Source organism: Dasypus novemcinctus, chromosome 8 (assembly GCF_030445035.2).
Source record: "Dasypus novemcinctus isolate mDasNov1 chromosome 8, mDasNov1.1.hap2, whole genome shotgun sequence".
NCBI classification, from domain to species: Eukaryota; Metazoa; Chordata; class Mammalia; order Cingulata; family Dasypodidae; genus Dasypus; species Dasypus novemcinctus.
In genome coordinates, this window is record NC_080680.1 from 53,397,342 (window position 1) to 53,405,531 (window position 8,190).

Consider the following 8,190-nt stretch of genomic DNA (forward strand, 5'->3'; position numbering starts at 1 on the left):
ACGGCTGACTAGCAATAATGGTGGTTCCCTGGCTTTCCTTTCACATGATGATGTCCTCTCTTTCTCTTCTGGGTTTCCTTGACGTCCGGCTTATGTCTAGACCCTGCGACTTTCTCTTCCTACAACCATCAGTGTTAGGATTAAGACACATCTTGATATTGTTGGCCACACCTCTACTAAAAAACTGATCTTCAAAAGTCCTTATTTATAATGGGTTCACAACCATAAGAATGTGTGGGTTAAGAAATAATTCTCTGCAATAAAAATGAACAAAATATTTATGTCTGCTAAGGTGCTAATGAAAATTATGCCAAGCAAAATAAGCCATACTCAAAAGCTAATATACAGTATAATTTCATTTGTATGTCAATCTCAAAAAGGCAAAACTATAGAGATAGGAAATAGATCAGCGATTGTCAGAGGCTTGGGAAGGAGAGAGAGAATGCGTTGACTGTTAAAGGCCATGTGGGGATTTTTTCATGTTAGAGTTCTTCTACATCTTCTACATCTTTTTTTTTTTTTTGTCAGTTCTTCCAAGACTGTATACCTTTGTTGAAACTCACAAAGATGTACACCCAAAAAGAGTTATTTTGCTATTTGAGAATTATACCACTTTAAAAAATAATTGATGTGTATAAGGAAAATCAGAGGAAAGGAATACATTGAGCTACAAAAACGACTTAAATATTAGTCAATATCTTTTCACTAAGTAGATTGTAATTGCAATGAGAGTATTTTACAGTTGAGTTAAAATTTGGTTTATTTTTTAAATCTCCTGGAGCAAGTGTAAGCCTTGGTTTGAGTAAACCAATATCACCTAAACATGCAACTGGTATACCTCTTCTGAATAGAGCCTCCTTGTCTATTCTAAGGCCAGGCAAGAGTGATTATTTTATTATCTCTTCAGTCACATACATAATTTTCACACTTTTAAATAATCATTTTTGGATAATGTTGCTGCATTCCCTTTCTTTACTAATAGCTAAAAATGTTATTTAATTATATTATCTTTGAGTTGATGAAAATATTTCTGGTATGGGAGATAAAATATTAGAAAAAGAATACTTGTTATAAAAGATTTGTTAGTGGTGACACCATCCCCATCACTATCAGTTTCTTGGGTATTATTCCAAAGTGCATATACAAGATTCCCAATTCATATATATGAAAGTGCAGGCATTTTTCTTCTTTGTTGCCTTCACTTTCACCTTCTCTCCTGAAACAGGAGACAGCAAACTAAAACCTGAGGACAAAATCTGATTCATGGCCTATTTTTGTACAGTCCTCAAGCTGACAATTGATTTTACATCTTAAAATATTGTAATATGTCATGGAAACCATAACTTGAAAGGCCTAATATATTATGTATCTGGCCAATTACAGACAACATATCAACCCTTTCTTTAACAAAATGCCATCATATTATATATATTTATTCATCCAAAGCATAACTAACTACTGTGTGCTATTTACCAAATAATGCCCTGGGTATGTGTACCCCTGTTATTAGAAAAATTACTAAACATTTTGGAAAAAAGGAACAAAGATGGCTTTATCTTTTTAATTTTAGGCTACATTGTTGTCCATTAAACATAAATATGTGTTAGTTAATTATCTAAATGCATTCTTATTTATTTGACCTCCTGTTTATTACTCATTATGATCCAAACTCTATGAAACTATATTTCAGCTTTCGAATTTTATCTGAAACAAATAAAATGGATTCCATATAGAAGAAAAGATAATTTCAATTCCACAGACCATGACTTTATTGCCTTCTAATTCATTAACCATTTGTTAATTTCTAACTCAGCATACTTATTTCCATGAAGCTTCCTTAGTAGCATACATATAACTCTTTTTAAAATTCTCCTTTAAATGAACTTTTCTAACCTGTTCATTAAAGCATTAAAAATTTGTTGATATAATTTTATTCTAACTTTATATGACAACCATGTTTATATATTTTGAAAAATTATACTTTAAAATTTGATTGAACAACCTGACAAAATTCCTGCCTTTCAGATGCTAGTGTACTAAAGTGTATGATTATTTTGTGCCTTGATTTGCTTTACTTACCAATATATTTTGATGGAAGATTTATTAAGGCAACTTGGCAGTGTACCTAAGAATTTAGGAGTCTATACCATTTTATATTCATATCTGCTGTGATTGAGAACTTCCATGATGTCACACCCTTCTTCTCTTGGACTTTTTCAATTCAATAGTTGAGAATGACATCTCAAAGTAGTTTTAGTTTACATTTTACTCGTTAATGGTGAAGTAAGTACTTTTGCATAGATTTAATGATTATTTACATTTAAAGGTGCCAATATTTCTGATCCATTGTTGATCTTTCCATTCCTAATTCATTTACAAGAGTAGGCAGAATATTTTAGATTAGTAGTTCTTATTGTTTGGTCCTGATGCCATCAGCTTCTACATCACCTGGGAACTTGTTAGAATATTAGTTCTTGAAGTAAATCTAAACCTACTAATGAGAAACTCTTGGTATCTTCACAGCAACCTGAGTTTTAACTAGCCCTCTAGGCGATTCTGATACACACTAAAGTTTGAGAACCAGCATTAGAAATGTCCAGCTGACATTAAGAAAAAATAAATAAAAAAGTCAATTGAGATCCAGAATGTCCCAGTCAATGAAAATTCCCAAAAGTGATTAAATATGAGAAAGTAGATGTTAGAAGCATGCTAGATTCTTTCTAAGAATGCTAAAAAGTAATAATTTCAGAAATCCCTTCTAACCACGTATTATAACATACAGATCATCTAGGGGAATTTCATAGGTAATAACATTTAGCTATAATTAACAGGAGATAACAATGTGAAGATAATAAGGAAACAGAGCTAGAGACCTATGGATATATCTTTTTTATTTCATGTCTCTGTTCCTACTGAACATTTTCTTAGTCATTCTTCAGTGAAAATGTTAGAAGAAATGGAGATTTGCAGTGTAATGCCTGAAAAAAACCTTCTATACAGAGTAATATTTTTTTTTCTAAAGGAAAAGGGAAAATTACAAGAAACCAAGAGAGCAGAATAGATTGGAGCTGTTAACAGAAGCTTTCAAACAGATTACTTTTTAAGATAAGTCCCCTTTGTTAATCACACATAGATATAAAGCTTTTTAAGAGAAAACAGTCCTGGTAATCTCTCTGGCTAAGATTGGTTCTCAAGTGAAAGGAGGTAGAAAAAAACCACAAATATCCAAATCTTGGTGATGGGTGAAGATAGCATTCATGTTTATGTAGCTATTAATCAGTAGAGTTTTTCTGTAGCATTGGATAGGTTTCTTTTTAAAGTTTTCTCTTTGTAAATATCCCAAAATGAGAAAATAAGAAAGGATAGTTGCAAGTATCAATGTTTATGAATTGCATATGTTTTTACAATATGAGGAATAACCTTATGTTCATTAGCAATTTTTAATATCAAAATATATTATTTTGTATTTTACTCTGTTTGGTATTGATAAGTAAGTTTGAGACTGTTGAATAAATAACCATCAATAATATGGCAAACAGAAATAAGGCCTACGTCTGGAAAGGGAATCAAGAAAAAGATACTTTGTACTTCTAGACATTGGTTAAAGCTGTTGTTGAACTATATGATTCATCTCTCCTGCCTAATCCAAATTTCCTGCAATGAGAGTAAGAGACACTAAAATTATCCAGGTCTCACAGAGAGGTTCAACAATGGCAGGGGAGGAATACTGGTGTGGGATGTTATTGATAGGGGGTTCATGGTTGGGAGGGAGTTCTCCAGGGCATAAGTAGAGGGTACATAAAAATGTTTGGATATTTTCATAGTGGTTTCAGTTAAAAATGACAACTGAGGGAGTGCTGAGTTCCTAGCCCGGGGAACTCTATCACGTTTCCTAATGGAACAACAACAATCCCCCAAGTGGAGTGGCAAAGACCAAAAAAGAAGGATGGTCCAACATTGAGCCCTTGATACTAATGACTATGCTTGTGAGCCTGTGCACCTGAAATAAGAACTAGACCTAGAGCTGCAGGGTGCCTAAAAGTTACCTCCTGAGATCCTCATTGTTGCTCAAATGTGGCCACTCTCTAAGCCAAACTCAGCATATAAATGCATTGCCTTCCCTCCCCCAGCATGGAGGATGAGCTCCCTGGTGCTGAGGGATTACTACCAAGTACCAGCTGATGATGTAACTAGAAAACAACCTTGAATAAAAGGGCCAACTCAGACCAGCTGAATATCTCAGCCTGCATATAATATCAGGTGTTAAAAATGCTTTTTGACCTTAAATAAAAGGAGGAAATGGAAAGGACAAATGAGTTTATATGGCTATGAGTCTCCTAAAAAGATCCGGGAGGTCTTCAGAGGGGTCACCCTTACACGCACCTCAGCAGAGTCCCAGAGACAGCTACAGTAGATACAACCACAAGTACTGGTTCTCCTGAGGGCTACAGAGACCCGCAGGTTCTATGGTCATGGCAGATGGAGTTCAGTGCCATGTCAATTGGCCCTACTTTGGAGTTTGTGTTCCTGAGTGTGATGGAGTTGGACTCAGATGTGATCTTTGTTCTCAAACCTCTCCTGTTACTTTTACCAGACCCGTGGCTGGTGCTGGGGTTTAGTGTATACTCAGGAGACCTGAATCTCTGGACTGTCCATGTGATAGCCAGGCCCTGAGCCTCAACAGACTTGCAATTCATACCCTCTGGTTTATTGAACTTACCCCAGCCAGCTAACATGGAGGTGAAAAAGGTCAACCACTACACCAGGGAACCAAGAGTGCCTACAACTGAAAGCAGAAGAATTGCATCCATCATCCATGTGGAATCTAAGCTCCCTCTCTATATAGATGTGGAGTGGACATAACCATTCTAAGGTCCACAGGATGGAGGAATAGAGTATGGATTAGAGTGGATTTACTGATATTCTCTTCATGACCTATTGTAATTAGTAATCAAAGAAAATGTAGCATTGATGTGGAGAAAGTGGTCGTGGTAGCTGCTGAGGGTAGGGAGTGGGAAGAAGAGATGTGATGTGGGGGCATTTTCAGGACTTGGAGTTGTCCTGGGTGGTACTGCAGGGATGGTTACTGGACATTGTATGTCCTCCCATGGCCCACTGGGTGGGCTGGGGCAGAGTGTAAACTATAATGTGGACCTTTGACCATGTGGTACAGCAGTGTTCAGAGATGTGTTCACCAAGTGCATGAATGTCCCATGATGATGTAAGAGGTTGTTGTTATGGGAGGAGTGGGGTGAGGGGGGTGGAGGGGCGTATGGGGACCTCATATTTTTTTTAATGTAACATTAAAAAATAAATAAATAAAGACAAAAAAAGATTATCCAGGTCAATTTCAAAATAGACAGTCTTCTTCTTATGGCATTCTTTTTAAAAACAATCAACTGACAGGATCCTGAGTGGAGAATATTCATAGTAAGCATATTTTTTTATGAGGTAATTTTGTTTGAGAGATTGAGTAGCTTTACTTTGACCTTCCTGTTCTTCTAAAAATGAGCCACTGTTTATACATATACATACTTTAGTCTGAAGGTTAAAAGAAAATAAATAATCCTCAAATACCTGGGGCTAAAGACTGAAACAGTTATATTTTACTTCTCCCTTGAGTAAGGTACAAGGAGGATATTTTTGGTTTAGTTAATCTCCTGGACTGCTTTCATTCAAGGAATTGGATGCATATTCCTTTTATTTTGAGACCCTGCCATCTTAACACATAGACTGCAAAGTCTAAATGGTTGCAAAATTATAGAATATAGAAGGCATACTATATATCCAACCACTGAAGGCCAGACATGCTAGACTTCTCCTAACATTTTATTTGGCAAAACTAATCATGTCAGCCCACAAAGATGCAGAGTGCTGGAAAATGTAGTATCAGCATAGGTATCTCAGTCCAGGGAAAATTCTGTGTTATAGAAATGGAGCACATATGTTTGTTTGTCAGCTAACCCTGACATTCAGCAGATTGGTGTTTGAAATGCTTCTACTCTCATTTAATCTATGGTAAATATCCTCGGGAGTTCAGGAAACATTTTTTATCTCAACAGAGACCGCAAAAGTGACTAAGGAACAAATTTTACTAATAAGGACTACAATAAACTCAGCATCTTTTGGAAGACTCATTCTGCTAAATGTAATGCACTTATTCAATAAATATCATTGCATATAATAATTTCAAGGGCACAAAAGTAAAAAATATCAATAAATGTAGAATGCAATTGTTACTCTGTACTTAATTTCAGAAAAACAAAATGGTCAGAATATTGTGATGATATAAACATACCATCTGGGTTTTAGCAATAGATAAGGAAAGAAATATTGAGAAAAAATCCAAAATACATTTAGATTTGATCAAAGCAGATAGATGATTGTGATGAAATTTCTAGTATGTTCATTAAAACCCAAGTCATAGCTATTTTTATGGGTTTGTTCCGTGAAATATGGAGTATTGCCACGTGCTCCTCTTAGAAGTACATTCTTACCTCTTTTAAAGCAAACAATATGCTAAAATATTTTTTTATCCTGGAAAGGATAAACATAATTATGAATTCATCAAGATGAAAATATATGCTAGGTATTCTTTGCCAGCAGTGTTCATTCCTCAGCTACAATTCATAGAATATTTTCAATAAATGCCCCCAAGAAATGAAGAAGTCTTATTTTTGGCAATAATTTTCTTTAACAGTTATTTAATAAGACAATTTCACAAACCTTCACATGCCTATATGTGAAGGCATGGAAGAAGGACGTTAAGCCTTTGCAGTTAATGGACGGCCCTTAATGTTATAATTCTGTTGGTTTAGTGACTGCAGGGAAATAAATTCACTCCACAACACTAGTGGATGTTGTTGTTACACATGATGAAGTCCCCACTTAAAATGCATGTTCAAGAAATACACCCATGTATTTCATTTCATGGCTCTGTTTGTCAAGTGATTTTCTTATGATTTCTACCATAAAACAGTAAAGAAAATGGGTTCTTATGGTCCTTTGAAAAGCAATGATAGGAGGATTAATTATGGTTTCAAATGGATGTATTATTGTCTGTCCAGAATCATGTCAACTTCAGAAGAGAAGGAGGGAGAAATTATTTATGAAATATCTAATTAATTAAAGCTACTAAAGTTCTATTTAGTGGAAAACGCACTCCAATTAAAAAAGACATTACATTTTCACACATATTGCAATGAATTATTATGTCTTTTTCTCTCTTGGTGAAGGAAGGATTGATTAAATGATTTCGTTTGAGAATTTTTGTCTAACAAGGCAAGGCAAACAATATCTATTTGCCTTAAATATTCTATTAATATCTAATTTTATTCCATTTGTTTACCATTTTGATCACTGGCTGTATCAGCTTGTTCCCATGGTAAGTGTAGAAAGATTTGCAGTCCTGTTTTTCAAGGATCTGAATTGCTCTCCAAGGCCTTGCTTAAAAGACAAAAACTTAATGTGCCACTTGAACCTTGGCCTTTCCAATAAAGCATTTGACAAGAGTGCTAAATCTGGTGGTTGCCTCTGATTTATCCTATTATGAGTATTTGTGTCCCTTAAGCATTGGACTGAAACCTCCAATTCATTTCCAGAGACCTTGGACACTGACCAGATGGTAGTTCTTTTTAATTAGAATAAATCTAAGTTTGAACTTATATCTAGACTTGAACTATTCTAGCACATATCTTGGTGACACACAGTTCTTCTTTGATAATTTTCTTAATATTATGTCCAAAGAAAATCTGTGGTTGTGAATGTACTAACTTAGAAATAATTGTCATCCATGAAATAATATCTAGTTTCTTTGATTTTACTTTAATTTTCTCTATAAATTATTTATTGGGACTAAGTCATACTTTGTTTAATATTTGCTAGGTGTTTTATATATGTCATCACATTGAATACTCAGAGTACCCTATCCAGGTGGTTATTTTTACCATATTCCAGATGAAGAAATTTTAAGTTCAGAGAGATAAATTGATTTTATGAGATTTCAGAGCTATTAGGAAATAGATCCTTGATATCCAAGTTCTGGGGAACTTCAAAGCCCATGGCCTTTCCACTGAATATGAGAGCTCTTTACAATCTTCCATCAAAATCCTGCAATCACGAAGAAATATGGAAATTAGGTTCAGTTAGCTCCCAGGAAGTTTAAATTTTGTGGAAGCTCATGTTTGCTCT